The sequence below is a fragment of the Coregonus lavaretus genome, assembly GCF_964263955.1.
Source record: "Coregonus lavaretus genome assembly, chromosome: 1".
NCBI classification, from domain to species: domain Eukaryota; kingdom Metazoa; phylum Chordata; class Actinopteri; order Salmoniformes; family Salmonidae; genus Coregonus; species Coregonus lavaretus.
Genome location: NC_139988.1, coordinates 62764468 through 62780823, shown reverse-complemented (window position 1 = coordinate 62780823; position 16356 = coordinate 62764468). Strand labels below are relative to the sequence as shown.

The window sequence follows — 16356 nt, the reverse complement described above, 5'->3', positions numbered from 1 at the left end:
CTGGTCAATGACCTTAAGAGAGCTGGGACCACAGTCTCAAAGAAAACCATTAGTAACACACAACGCCGTCATGGATTAAAATCCTGCAGCGCACGCAAGGTCCCCCTGCTCAAGCCAGCGCATGTCCAGGCCCGTCTGAAGTTTGCCAATGACTATCTGGATGATCCAGAGGAGGAATGGGAGAAGGTCATGTGGTCTGATGAGACAAAAATAGAGCTTTTTGGTCTAAACTCCACTCGCCGTGTTTGGAGGAAGAAGAATGATGAGTACAACCCCAAGAACACCATCCCAACCGTGAAGCATGGAGGTGGAAACATCATTCTTTGGGGATGCTTTTCTGCAAAGGGGACAGGACGACTGCACCGTATTGAGGGGAAGATGGATGGGGCCATGTATCGCGAGATCTTGGCCAACAACCTCCTTCCCTCAGTAAGAGCATTGAAGATGGGTCGTGGCTGGGTCTTCCAGCCTGACAACGACCCGAGACACACAGCCAGGGCAACTAAGGAGTGGCTCCGTAAGAAGCATCTCAAGGTCCTGGAGTGGCCTAGACCTGAACCCTATCGAAAATCTTTGGAGGGAGCTGAAAGTCCGTATTGCCCAGCGACAGCCCCAAAACCTGAAGGATCTGGAGAAGGTCTGTATGGAGGAGTGGGCCAAAATCCCTGCTGCAGTGTGTGCAAACCTGGTCAAGACCTACAGGAAACATATGATCTCTGTAATTGCAAACAAAGGTTTCTGTACCAAATATTAAGTTCTGCTTTTCTGATGTATCAAATACTTATGTCATGCAATAAAATGCAAATTAATTACTTAAAAATCATACAATGTGATTTTCTGGATTTTTGTTTTAGATTCCGTCTCTCACAGTTGAAGTGTACCTATGATAGAAATTACAGACCTCTACATGATTTGTAAGTAGGAAAACCTGCAAAATCGGCAGTGTATCAAATACTTGTTCTCCCCACTGTATATATATATACACTAGCCAGTCTCCAGACCTTAATCCCATAGAACATCTGTGGAGGGAGATGAAGGTTTGAGTTGCCAAACGTCAGGCTCGAAACCTTAATGACTTGGAGAAGATCTGCAAAGAGGAGTGGGACAAAATCCCTCCTGAGATGTGTGCAAACCTGGTGGCCAACTACAAGAAACGTCTGACCTCTCTGATTGCCAACAAGGGTTTTGCCACCAAGTAATAAGTCATCTTATATATATATACATTGAGGGAAAAAAGTATTTGATCCCCTGCTGATATTGTATGTTTGCCCACTGACAAAGACATGATCAGACACCCCCTGTTTGTACAGATGAACGTGGTACCTTCAGGCGTTTGGAAATTGCTCCCAAGGATGAACCAGACTTGTGGAGGTCTACAAATTTTTTTATGAGGTATTGGCTGTTTTCTTTTGATTTTACCATGATGTCAAGCAAAGAGGCACTGCGTTTGAAGGTAGGCCTTGAAATACATCCACAGGTACACCTCCAATTGACTCCAATTATGTCAATTAGCCTATCAGAAGCTTCTAAAGCAATGACATCATTTTCTGGAATTTTCCAAGCTGTTTAAAGGCACAGTCAACTTAGTGTATGTAAACTTCTGACCCACTGGAATTGTGATACAGTGAATTATAAGTGAAATAATCTCTGTAAACAATTGTTGGAAAAATTACTTGTGTCATGTACAAAGTAGTTGTCCTAACCGATTTGCCAAAACTATAGTTTGTTAACAAGAAATCCGTGGAGTGGTTGAGAAACAAGTTTTAATGACTCCAACCTAAGTGTATGTAAACTTCCGACTTCAACTGTATATATAGAGAGAGTGGATCTTTGTTCTGGAGTTGGGAAGATGGCAGAGGCAGGGCTATGTCCTTTGTCTGTTATAACTAAACATGGTACCACATTAAATATCTTATATGAACTCCCCATCAAAAGTGTCTAAGTACATCCTTACATTCGTAATCACTTGATACCCTAGAAACTCATCATAACAGTAACGTCATGAGTTGGGATTATGGTTAATTGTTTAGCTAGCTATCTACACGCCTTAACAAAAGACTCCACTATGCAATTAACCATTTGAATAGAATGTTCATGATGTCACTGCGACAACTGTTGATAGACGTAGCTGGTAAATTCGCTCTGGCTATCTACTCTGATTTCAGAGCACTCTCGTCCGAGTGTGCCAGAGATCAGAATAACTGACGAATTTATGAACACTCAACACCCGTTGAATATGGCCGGTGTCAGTAAACGTTTGCAAAAAAGCATAAATAATTGTTGCTAGCAGCACAGTTGCCGTCACCAACGCTCTGGATAACATAAAAACAGCCTAACCAGCTCTGTTAGGGCGAGTAAAATGGTCAGAGTGAGCTGTTCTCTCATTTGTGTCTGGAAGTAGCTAGCAATCTACAGTTAGCTTGGGTGCTTGACTGCTGTTGTTAAGTCAGCTAGCTAACGTTACGTGTATGATCTGTGTAGTAATATTATTTGTATCTCAGAGCCATTTGCTTTGCTAGTTATAGCCTAATTTTAGCTAGCTAACATTGAACCTGGTTGGTTCGCTACCTGCAGATTCATGAATTGGGATTATGGTTAATTGTTTAGCTAGCTAGCTAGCTACATGTCTTAACAAAAGACTCCACTATGCAATTAACCATTTGAATAGAATGTTCATGATGTCACTGCGACAACTGTTGATAGACGTAGCTGATAAATTCGCTCTGGCTATCTCCTCCGATTTCAGAGCACTATCGTCTGAGTGTGCCAGAGCGCAGAATAACTGACAAATTTCCGAACGCTCAACACCCGTTGAATATGGCCGGGTCAGTAAACATAATTAAATTGTTGCCAACAGCACAGTTGCAGTCGCCAACGCTCTGGATAAAATAAAAACAGCCTAACCAGCTCTGCTAGGGCGAGTAAAATGGTCAGCGTGAGCTGTTCTCTCATTTGTGTCTTGAAGTAGCTAGCAAACTAGCCAACGTTAGCCAATTAGCTTGGGTGCTTGACTGCTGATGTTAGGACAGAACACTCGGATCAACCCTACTCCTCGGCCAGAGCGTCCAGTGTGCGCTCTGAACGCTCCTTAAAGAGATGGGCGGGGCTAAAGCTTAAGAGGGTGTGAACGATGCTGAATGGGTGTAGACAAAGAAGAGCTCTCCACTAGGTGTACCAAAACATTCAAAAGCCATTTTCTCAAAAGTGAGGTTACAAGTTTATCAACTTTCAAAGCAGAATTGCTTTCCCAATGTTCCTCAACTGTAGTGTGTGATATACCATTTTCTAGCTCTGAGTCTCTACTTTTATCCAATGTAAAAAACACAACGAGCCGTTCGGTCACAAATGACCTCGACTAACCTGTACCACCGCACATTGACTCGGTACAAGTACCCCTTGTATATAACCTCGTTATTGTTATTACATTTTTTACTTTAGTTTATTTAGTCAATATTTTCTGAACTCTATTTATTGAACTGCATTGTTGTTTAAGGGCTTGTAAGTAAGCATTTCAGGTTAAGGTTGTATTCGGTGCATGTGACAAATATAATTTGTTTTTATTTATATTAAAACAAAATACTTTTTGACTTTTACTCAAGTAGTACTTCACTGGGTGGCTTTTACTTTTACTTGAGTCATTTTATATTAAGGTATCTTTACTTTTACTCAAGTATGACAATTGGGTACTTTATCCACCACTGAGTATTCATTAGTTGGACTCTCCTGACAAAGACAGTTACTAATACAACTGTTTCTGATGTCAGAGTGACTTGCCCAACAATTCAATTAAATCCTGTCTCAAACATACGATTTGAAACCCCTCTGACCATGTCTCTGTTTTACTCCTTCTCTCCGATGTTTTCTCTTTCTCTCCTCTTCTCCATCACTCCTTTAACCAACCTTTTCTCTAAGCCATCTCCTGGGGGGAAAAGAGGCACGCAAGGGAAAGGGGAGAGGAGAGGCTGAGAGCACGACTCAATTATACATCAAAGCACTTATAGTCAGGGAGGGACACTAGGGAGGGAAGGGGACGAGGGGGGCTGAGGGGGCTTTGGGGGGCTAAGTTGGTGTTAGGGAGGACGGTACTGTAGTATTAAGACTAACCGCAGGGCCTAGTAACCATTGAAGGAGACTTCGCAGCTTGAAAAGAGGGTTCTGATATTGTAGGAAACGTGCCAAAAATTGAAGAGATTTTGAATGCATGTCAACCACACAAGGCTCCAAAACACGACCTGTAAATACACACGCACGCACACAAACACAGAAACACACACACACGCATGGACAATGTTGATGTACGGACGTGGACAATTGTGTTTTTCCCACCAAATGGGATGACTCAGAAAAGATACAGCCACTAAACAGCTGATTGATTGAAATGACAACGGCTGGTAACATTTGTGGCAAACGTTTGTCAACATTTGGATTTATAATTGAGTGGTTAAACATCTGTTCCTCCCTTTAATTGGACAGAGTGTTTTTTTTTATGTTTGTCACGTCTGATGAGGATGGAGATGATGATGGTGGTGTTAGTGCTGGTGTTGTGTGTGTGAGTGTGTGAGTGTGTGTGTGTGTGTGTGTTGTTATGACACGACAAGGTTAGCTAAAACTTAACTAAACAGTAGTAGTGACAACAGCCCTGGTTACATTCACCAACACCTGCAATAATTATGGCATGTTTGTTAGTCCAGGGGTTCCCAAACATTACCCTCTGAATGTAAAGAATGATAAGACATGAAAAGAGTACAAAATGAAGCTCCTTATGACTTTTATAAAAATGGAAACATAAGCAACCTTATCTTCCACACAGACCATCCCCTGGCATGGCACAACCCATTTAGGCCCCCTCAGATCAGACCTATGCCCCTTTTACCCACCCCATGCCCCCCACTCCTGCAAAGAGGGCCTCAACATGAAAGTCACACATACGCCCAGGCCGTGAGTAGGCAAACAGGCCCAACCCCCACTCTTACACTAGCCCAAGCCAATGGCAAGTACCAGATGCTCAGCAGGCTCTGCTCACAATTACTGGCCTGAGGCCAAACCACACAACCAACAACATTAGACACTTTATGGAACACAAAGGCTTCACTATTTCATCCTGGAATATCCAAGGCCTGAGGTCATCTGCCTTAGGCCTAAAGAGCAGGAACCTGGACTTCACCAAAGAAATCGGAAATACAGACATTGTCATCCTACAAGAAACATGGTATAGAGGAGACGTACCCATTGGTTGCCCTCTAGGTTGCAGAGTGCTGGTAGTCCCATCCACCAAACTACCAGGTGTGAAACAGGGAAGAGACTCAGGGGGTATGCTAATTTGGTATAGAGCAGACCTAACTCACTCTATTTAATTAATCAAAATAGCAACATTTTACATTTGGCTAGAAATTCAAAAGGAAATGATCTCAAAATGTGCTCCTGTGTCCACCTACAGTGAGGGAAAAATTTTTTTGATCCCCTGCTGATTTTGTATGTTTGCCCACTGACAAAGACATGATCAGTCTATCATTTTAATGCTAGGTTTATTTGAACAGTGAGAGACAGAATAACAACAACAAAAATCCAGAAAAACGCATGTCAAAAATTTTATAAATTGATTTGCATTTTAATGAGGGAAATAAGTATTTGACACCCTCTCAATCAGAAAGATTTCTGGCTCCCAGGTGTCTTTAATACAGGTAACGAGCTGAGATTAGGAGCACACTCATAAAGGGAGTGCTCCTAATCTCAGTTTGTTACCTGTATAAAAGACACCTGTCCACAGAATCATTCAATCAATCAATCAGATTCCAAACTCTCCACCATGGCCAAGACCAAAGAGCTCTCCAAGGATGTCAGGGACAAGATTGTAGACCTACACAAGGCTGGAATGGGCTACAAGACCATCACCAAGCAGCTTGGTGCGAAGGTGACAACAGTTGGTGCGATTATTCGCAAATGGAAGAAACATAAAACAACTGTCAATCTCCCTCAGCCTGGGGCTCCATGCAAGATCTCACCTCGTGGAGTTGCAATGATCATGAGAACGGTGAGGAATCAGCCCAGAACTACAGGAGAGGATCTTGTCAATGATCTCAAGGCAGCTGGGACCATAGTCACCAAGAAAACAATTGGTAACACACTACGCCGTGAAGGACTGAAATCCTGCAGCGCCCGCAATGAACATCTGAATGATTCAGAGGAGAACTGGGTGAAAGTGTTGTGGTCAGATGAGACCAAAATCGAGCTCTTTGGCATCAACTCAACTCGCCGTGTTTGGAGGAGGAGGAATGCTGCCTATGACCCCAAGAACACCATCCCCACCGTCAAACATGGAGGTGGAAACATTATGCTTTGGGGGTGTTTTTCTGCTAAGGGGACAGGACAACTTCACCGCATCAAAGGGACGATGGACGGGGCCATGTACAGTCAAATCTTGGGTGAGAACCTCCTTCCCTCAGCCAGGGCATTGAAAATGGTTCGTGGATGGGTATTCCAGCATGAAAATGACCCAAAACACACGGCCAAGGCAACAAAGGAGTGGCTCAAGAAGAAGCACATTAAGGTCCTGGAGTAGCCTGACCACTCCAGACCTTAATCCCATAGAACATCTGTGGAGGGAGCTGAAGGTTTGAGTTGCCAAACGTCAGCCTCGAAACCTTAATGACTTGGAGAAGATCTGCAAAGAGGAGTGGGACAAAATCCCTCCTGAGATGTGTGCAAACCTGGTGGCCAACTACCAGAAACATCTGACCTCTGTGATTGCCAACAAGGGTTTTGCCACCAAGTACTAAGTTTGAAAAATGTTTTGCAGAGGGGTCAAATACTTATTTCCCTCATTAAAATGCAAATCAGTTTATAACATTTTTGACAAGCATTTTTCTGGATTTTTTTGTTGTTATTCTGTTTCTCACTGTTCAAATAAACCTACCATTAAAATTATAGACTGATCATGTCTTTGTCAGTGGGCAAACGTACAAAATAAGCAGGGGATCAAATACTTTTTTCCCTCACTGTATATCCCCCTACTAGAATCCCCATACTTTAATGAAGACAGCTTCTCCATCCTGGAGGGGGAAATCAATAATTTCCAGACCCAGGGACATGTACTAGTCTGTGGCGACCTAAATGCCAGAACTGGACAAGACCCTGACACCCTCAGCACACAGGGGGACAAACACCTACCTGGAGGTGACAGCATTCCCTCCCCCATATGCCCCCCAGGCACAACTATGACAACATAACCAACAAAAATGGGTCACAACTCCTGCATCTCTGTCGCACACTGGGTATTTACATAGTCAATGGTAAGCTTCGAGGGGACTCCTATGGTAGGTACACCTATAGCTCATCTCTTGGCAGTAGTACTGTAGACTACATAATCACTGACCTCAACCCAGAGTCTCTCAGAGTGTTCACAGTCAGCCCACTGACACCCCTATCAGACCACAGCAAAATCACAGTCTACTTGAACAGAGCAATACTCAATCATGAGGCATCAAAGCCAAAGGCACTGAATAATATTAAGAAATGCTATAGATGGAAGGAAAGTAGTGTCGAAACCTACTAAAAAACAATAAGGCAACAACAAATTCAATCCCTTTTAGACAACTTCCTGGACAAAATGTTCCACTGTAATAGTGAAGGTGTAAACTTGGCAGTAGAAAACCTAAACAGTATATTTGACCTCTCAGGTTCCCTATCAAATCTAAAAATCTCTAACAGAAAACCAAAGAAAAGTAACAACAGTGACAAATGGTTTGATGAAGAATGCAAAAACCTAAGAAAGTAATTGAGAAACCTATCCAACCAAAAAACATAGACACCCAGAACACCTGAGCCTACGCCTTCACTATGGTGAATCACTAAAACTGTAATGAACCCTGCGTCCTGAGTCGGTTCCTGCCTGTGTTGCCGTTTTTCTGCTCTGAATCTCCTGTTTCCTGAAGGTTCTTGAACGCTCCCTGCCTGGTTGCCGGGCGACGTTGCTAGGCGGGAGATCTCCCGATTACCCGCACCTGCATCTCATCAGCTATCGGCACACCTGGTCCTGATCATCACCCTTCATAAGCTCTGACCTGACATCCATTCCCTGCCGGATCGTTAGCCACGAACAGTATGTTTGTCAGCGTATCAGCCTCTGAGTTACTAGCGTTAGTTTTGTTGTTTTGCACCTTGTTGGCTTGCCGTGTACTTACCTCCGTTTGTTTCTAACTACAGTCATTCTCCCGGAACCTTCACCCAACCCCTGCCTGGTTGTCGGCGGCTGCCGAGCCATCATTGGATCTGCCACTTCACCTCCACCAACTCATCTCCGCCACCCGCTCTGTCCCCTGGATTATTCTGCATCGTTTTTTGAATCTGTTAATAAATACTCACTTTGTTCAACTCACCTTGTCCTGGTCTGCTTCTGGGTTCTGGCTTAGAAAACCGTGACAGAACGATCCGGCCAGAAAGGAACCCAGCGGACCTGGACTCTGTTCGCCATGCCATTACCCATCAGGAAAGGATGTTGGGACAACACAGCACGGCGCTACAGGAGATAGCGTTGTCAGTTCGGGACTTTTCGACCAGTCTGACGAAGATCCAGGCTCAGCTCAGGTTGCCGGTGGAGAATCCACTACCGGTTTCACCCCTTTCGCCTACCGCTTCTGGAGCTGTGCCCTTCCGTGAGCCCAAGGTTCCGACGCCTGATAAGTATGAAGGGGATTTGGGAAGATGCCGTTCCTTTCTTATGCAGTGTGGATTAGTGTTCGATCTACAGCCCCACTCGTACGCCACAGACAAGGCTAGGACAGCCTTTGTGATTGAATTGCTGCGTGGTAGAGCCCTGGAGTGGGCTTCAGCCGTGTGGGAACGACAGGACACCTGCATGGCGTCATACCAGGAGTTCACGGCAGAGATGAGGAGGCTGTTTGACCATCCAGTCCGAGGTAAGGACGCAGCTAAGCGCCTGTTCTCTCTTCGCCAAGGAGCTCGCAGCGTCGCCGACTTCGCAATCAAATTCAGGACATTGGCTGTGGAGAGTGGGTGGAATGAAGAGTCACTGCAAGCGGCCTTTTATCAGGGGTTGTCGGAGCAACTCAAGGATGAGCTGATCTCCTACCCGGAGCCTAGTGACCTGGACAGTTTGGTAGCTTTGTCTATTCAGGTGGATAACAGAGTCCGAGAGAGAAGGAGGGAGAAGCAATGGGGCCCGTCCGATCAATCAGCTTCTCGGTTCCCAGTCGGGTCAGGAGGTGGACCAGAACGCGTCGATCATTGTCCACCACACGGGATTAGTGGAGAGGTCCTGCCTTCAGATTCTGAACCCATGCAAGTGGGGCGGCACGGGTTAACCAAGGAGGAGCGCCAACATAGACGTGAGACCAACCGCTGCCTCTACTGTGGGAGTTGAGGACATTACATCTCCACTTGTTCCCAGCGGCCATCAAACTGCCTGGCTCGCTAAGTTTGGAAGGACTTTTAGCGAGCCAGTTACAACCTCTCAATACCCCTGTCAGACCCCGTTTCCCGGCTACCCTCATGAACGGGAATCAGAGTTTAGCGATTAACGCTTTCGTCGATTCAGGTGCCGATGGCAGCTTTATTGATGCCGACGTGGTGGAACAGCTGGGGCTTTCCAAGGAGTGATTACCGGAAGCCATTGAAGCTACCACTCTGAACGGCAGTAGTCTTGCACGTATTACGATGAGGACTGAACTGGTTAGGATGCTGTTGTCAGGGAATCATTCTGAGGTTATCTCATTCTTCATTCTGCCTTCTCCCCATGTTCCTCTGGTCCTTGGATACCCCTGGCTGAAGGAACACAATCCCTCGTTCGATTGGGTGACTGGCAAGGTAACTAGTTGGAGCATTGATTGTCATGCTAACTGCCTCAAGACTGCCTGTTCCCATTCTGTTCCCAGTCAGGTCATTGAGGCTAACCCCCCAGATTTGTCCCTGGTTCCCGACACATATCACGAGTTGGGGGAAGTGTTCAGTAAGCAGAGGGCTCTGTCACTCCCTCCCCACCGACCATATGATTGTGCCATTAACCTGTTCCCTGGGGCTGCCTTTCCCAAGGGACGGTTATACAGCATCTCCCGACCTGAACGTGAAGCTTTGGAGACCTACATCAAGGAGTCCCTAGCTGCTGGTCTCATTCGTCCCTCGTCATCACCCCTGGGGGCAGGATTCTTCTTTGTGGGTAAGAAGGATGGCTCTCTTCGACCGTGTATTGATTATCGGGGGTTGAATGATATCACGGTCAAGAACAAGTATCCCCTGCCCTTGATGAGCTCTGCTTTCGACTCCTTACAGGGTGCTACTGTGTTCACCAAGCTGGACCTACGCAATGCGTATCATCTGGTCCGGATCAGAGAGGGGGACGAGTGGTTGACGGGTTTCAATACACCGATGGATCACTTCGAGTATCAGGTGATGCCGTTTGGACTGACCAATGCTCCAGCAGTGTTCCAGAGTATGGTGAATGACGTCCTGAGAGATATGATCGGTCTTTTTGTGTTTGTTTACCTGAATGACATTCTTATCTTCTCGAAGGAACCTTCCAGCCACGTCCAGCATGTCAAGCAGGTTCTGTAGCGATTGCTGGAGAATCGCCTGTTTGTGAAGGCCGAGAAGTGTGAATTTCACGCCCACACTACATCCTTCCTCGGATACATCATCTCCAGGGGAGAGATTAGGATGGACCAAGAGAAGGTTAGGGCGGTTCTGGATTGGGCCCAGCCCGGTACGAGATTGCAGCTCCAGAGGTTTCTGGGGTTTGCGAATTTCTATCTGAGATTTATCCGTGATTACAGCCGTGTGGCCGCTCCTTTAACTGCTCTGACTTCCAGTACCAGGACCTTCAGTTGGAATCCTGAGGCGGACCGAGCTTTCCTGGATTTGAAGAGGCGATTCACCAACGCACCGATTCTCTCTCAACCTGATACGGCCCGTCAGTTCGTCGTTGAAGTGGATGCGTCTGATGTGGGGGTTGGCGCCATCCTGTCCCAGCGATGCTCCACTGACGGTAAACTTCATCCCTGCGCCTACTACTCTCGTCGTCTTTCGTCTGCGGAGAGGAACTACGATGTGGGTAACCGGGAGCTTCTCGCGGTGAAGATTGCCTTGGAGGAGTGGCGCCACTGGTTGGAGGGGACGGAGCAACCGTTTATTGTCTGGACTGACCACAATAATCTTGCTTACGTGCAATCGGCTAGACGTCTCAACTCCCGTCAAGCCAGGTGGGCTTTGTTTTTTGGACGCTTTAATTTTTCCCTGACGTTCCGACCTGGGTCTAAGAACGGTAAGGCGGATGCCTTGTCCCGGATGTTCTCCAAGACGGAGGAGAGTGGGGCCAAGACCGAGACGATTCTTCCCCGGAACTGTGTCGTGGGAGCAGTTATGTGGAGGATTGAGGAGGAGGTTATGGCGGCCCTTCAAACGCAGCCCGGTCCCGGTAACGGTCCACCCGGTCGGTTGTTTGTGCCTGAGTCGGTTCGTTCTGCTGTCCTCCAATGGTCCCACGCCAGCAAGATGGCTTGTCACCCTGGCGTGGCTCGGACGATGGCGTTACTTCGCAGACGATTTTGGTGGCCTGCCATGGGAGAAGATACTCGGAGGTTTGTTGCTGCCTGTCCAGTGTGTGCGCAGAATAAGAGTGCCAATCGGCCCAGCTCTGGACTTCTTCACCCCTTCCCTATTCCCCGGCGACCATGGTCGCGTCTGGCCCTGGACTTTGTCACTGGGTTGCCCTCTTCTGAGGGGAACACGGTCATTCTGACTATCGTGGACAGATTCAGCAAGTTCGCCCACTTTGTGCCCATTTCCAAGCTTCCCTCTGCCTCTGAGACGTCCGAGATCCTGGTTAGGGAGGTTTTCAGGGTCCACGGATTGCCCAGTGACATAGTTTCCGACCGTGGTCCTCAGTTTACCTCTGCTGTCTGGAAGTCCTTCTGTTTGGCCATTGGAGCTACAGTCAGTCTAACATCTGGTTTTCACCCCCAATCTAATGGTCAGGCGGAGAGAGCCAACCAGAAGATGGAATCCACGCTACGCTCAGAGTCCATCCCACCTTTCATGTCTCCTGCCTCAAGCCTGTTCTCCTCAGTCCTCTGTTGCCCCCTCCGCCTCCTCCTCCTCCCCCTCGGATGATCGGAGGTGGTCCTGCCTACACGGTGCGGCGCATTATGGATTCCAGACGGCGGGGCCGGGGTTTCCAGTATCTCGTGGACTGGGAGGGGTATGGTCCTGAAGAGAGGAGTTGGATTCCTCGGCGTCAGATCCTTGATGCTGACCTCCTTCGTGACTTCTACCGCCTCCATCCTGGCGCTCCGGGTAGTCCGCCCGGTGGCGTTCGTCGGAGGGGGGGGGGTACTGTCATGAACCCTGCGTCCTGAGTCGGTTCCTGCCTGTGTTGCCGTTTTTCTGCTCTGAATCTCCTGTTTCCTGAAGGTTCTTGAACGCTCCCTGCCTGGTTGCCGGGTGACGTTGCTAGGCGGGAGATCTCCCGATTACCCGCACCTGCATCTCATCAGCTATCGGCACACCTGGTCCTGATCATCACCCTTCATAAGCTCTGACCTGACATCCATTCCCTGCCGGATCGTTAGCCATGAACAGTATGTTTGTCAGCGTATCAGCCTCTGAGTTACTAGCGTTAGTTTTGTTGTTTTGCACCTTGTTGGCTTGCCGTGTACTTACCTCCGTTTGTTTCTATCTACAGTCATTCTCCCGGAACCTTCACCCAACCCCTGCCTGGTTGTCGGCGGCTGCCGAGCAATCATTGGATCTGCCACTTCACCTCCACCAACTCATCTCCGCCACCCGCTCTGTCCCCTGGATTATTCTGCATCGTTTTTTGAATCTGTTAATAAATACTCACCTTCGTTCAACTCACCTTGTCCTGGTCTGCTTCTGGGTTCTGGCTTAGAAAACCATGACAAAAACAATACAGTAATACACTACGGAAAAAGAAGGAACAGCATGTCAGAAATCAGCTCAATGTAATTGAAGAATCCATAGACTCTAACCACTTCTGGGAAAATTGGAAAACACTAAACAAACAACAACACGAAGAGCTATCTATCCAAAACGGAGATGTATGGGTAACCACTTCTCCAATTTCGTTGGCCCTATAACAAAGAACAAACAGCAAAAAAATATACATGATCAAATGCAAATCTTAGAATCAACTATTAAAGACTAACAGAACCCACTGGATTCTCCAATTACATTGAATGAACTACAGGACAAAATACAAACCCTCCAACCCAAAAAGGCCTGTGGTGTTGATGGTATCCTAAAATAAATGATAAAATATACAGACCACAAATTCCAATTGGCTATATTAAAACTCTTTAACATCATCATTAGCTCTGGCATCTTCCCCAATATTTGGAACCAAGGACTGATCACCCCAATCCACAAAAGTGGAGACAAATTTGACCCCAATAACTACCGTGCGATATGCGTCAACAGCAACCTTGGGAAAATCCTCTGCATTATCATTAACAACAGACTAGTTCATTTCCTCAGTGAAAACAATGTACTGAGCAAATGTCAAATTGGCCACGTATTCACCATACAGACCCTTTTGTTTGTTTGTCAAACAAACAAACAAAACAAAACAAAGGCAAAGTCGTCTCATGTTTGTTGATTTCAAAAAAGCTTTTGACTCAATTTGGCATGAGGGTCTGTTATACAAATTGATGGAAAGTGGGGTTGGGGAAAAAACATAAGACATTATAAAATCCATGTACACAAACAACAAGTGTGCGATTAAAATTGGCAAAAAACACACACATTTCTTTCCACAGGGCCGTGGGGTGAGACAGGGATGCAGTTTAACATACAGCTCTGGTTAAGAGACCACTGCAAATGTTTCTTAAATCAGCATCTCTACATGTATGACAGCCATTCCATTCCAGTGTCTGTTAAATTCCAACACAGTCACACCTCATTCTACTGAATTAGGTACTGATTAGGTGATCACCTGAACCAAATCTTATTTAACGAGGAAAAGTATAAAAACCACTGCTGTGGTCATCACTATCCTCTTGCAATAGGATCAGCTTGATGGCAAAAACAGTGCTAATAGTACCTCAAAAGTCATATTAATCAAAAAATAACTATTGACCATGCCAAAAGAGTTGAAAAGGAAAGCTTTGAGTGAGGAAAAGAAGGGTTCAATTCTGGCTTTACTGGCAGATGGATACAGTGTGCGTCAGGTTGCTTCCATCCTTAACATTTCAAAGACGGCGGTTCTTAAGAACAAGGTCAAGCAGCAGACATTGGGGACAACAAAGCTACAGACCGGCAGAGGGCGAAAACGACTCTCTACTGACCGGGATGACCGCCAACTCATTCGAATGTCACTCAACAACTGTAGGATGACATTAAGTGACCTACAAAAAGAATGGCAAACGGCAGCTGGGGTGAAGTACACAGCGAGGATGGTTCGAAACAGGCTCCTAGGGGCAGGGCTGAAGTCGTGCAAAGCTAGAAAAAAGCCCTTCATCAATGAGAAGCAAAGAAGAGCCAGGCTGATGTTTGCAAAAGACCATAAGGATTGGACTGGAGTAAGGTCATCTTCTCTGATGAGGCCAATTTTCAGCTTTGCCCAACACCTTGTCGTCTAATGGTTAGACGGAGACCTGGAGAGGCCTACAAGTGTCTCGCACCCACTGTGAAATTTGGTGGAGGATCAGTGATGATCTGGGGGTGCTTCAGCAAGGCTGGAATCGGGCAGATTTGTCTTTGTGAAGGACGCATGAATCAAGCCACATACAAGGTTGTAATGGAATAAAACTTGCTTCCTTTTGCTCTGACATTGTTCCCCAACTCTGAGGATTGGTTTTTCCAGCAGGACAATGCACCATACCACACAGCCAGGTCAATCAAGGTGTGGATGGAGGACCAACAGATCAAGACCCTGTCATGGCCAGCCCAATCTCCAGACCTGAACTTCTGGAATGTGATCAAGAGGAAGATGGATGGTCACAAGCCATCAAACAAAGCCGAGCTGCTTGAATTTTTACGCCAGGAGTGGCATAAAGTCATCCAACATCAATGTGAAAGACTGGTGGAGAGCATGCCAAGACGCATGAAAGCTGTGATTGAAAATCAGGGTTATTCCACGAAATATTGATTTCTGAATACTTCCTAAGTTAAAACATTAGTGTTGTTTAAAAAGGAACTTGAACTTATTTTCTTTGCATTATTCGAGGTCTGACAACACTGAATCTTTTTTTGTTATATTGACCAGTTGCCATTTTCTGCAAATTAATGCTCTAAATGACAATATTTTTTGGGGGAATTTGGGAAAGATGTTGTCAGTAGTTTATAGAATAAAACAAAAATGTTAATTTCACCCAAACACATACCTATAAATAGGAAAACCAGAGAAACTCATATTTTTGCAGTGGTCTCTTAATTATTTCCAGGGCTGTATATATCAATGAATTGGTGAGGGCACTAGAACAGTCTGCAGCACCCGGCCTCACCCTACTAGAATCTGAAGTCAAATGTCTACTGTTTGCTGATGATCTGGTGCTTCTGTCACCAACCAAGGAGGGCCTACAGCAGCACCTAGATCTTCTGCACAGATTTTGTCAGACCTGGGCCCTGACAGTAAATCTCAGTAAGACAAAGATAATGGTGTTCCAAAAAAGGTCCAGTTGCCAGGACCACAAATGCAAATTCAATCTAGACACCGTTGCCCTAGAGCACACAAAAAACGATACATAGCTCGGCCTAAACATCAGCGCCATAGGTAACTTCCACAAAACTGTGAACGATCTGAGAGACAAGGCAAGAAGGGCCTTCTATGCCATCAAAAGGAACATAACATTTGACATACCAATTAGGATCTGGCTAAAAATACTTGAATCAGTTATAGAACCCATTGCCCTTCATGGTTGCGAGGTCTGGGGTCCGCTCACCAACCAAGAATTCACAAAATCGGACAAACACCAAATTGAGACTCTGCATGCAGAATTCTGCAAAAATATCCTCAGTGTACAACGAAAAACACCAAATAATGCATGCAGAGCAGAATTAGGCCGATACCCGCTAAATATCAAAATCCAGAAAAGAGCCGTTAAATTCTATAACCACTTAAAAGGAAGCGATTCCCAAACCTTCCATAACAAAGCCATCACCTACAGAGAGATGAACTTGGAGAAGAGTCCCCTAAGTAAGCTGGTCCTGGGGCTCTGTTCACAAACACAAACAGACCCCACAGAGCCCCAGGACAAAAACAACAACACAATTAGACCCAACCAAATCATGAGAAAACAAAAAGAGAATTACTTGACACATTGGAAAGAATTAACAAAAAAAACGGAGCAAACTAGAATGCTATTTGGCTCTAAACAGAGAGTACACAGT

General features: G+C 45.9%; 1 protein-coding gene across 1 annotated transcript in view; it reads right to left on the bottom strand.

Moving 5' to 3' along the window:
• LOC311133639 (cadherin-23-like) overlaps positions 1-16356 on the bottom strand; it is a 601713-nt gene that overhangs the window by 447960 nt on the left and 137397 nt on the right. The gene's annotated exons all lie outside the window — the stretch shown is intronic.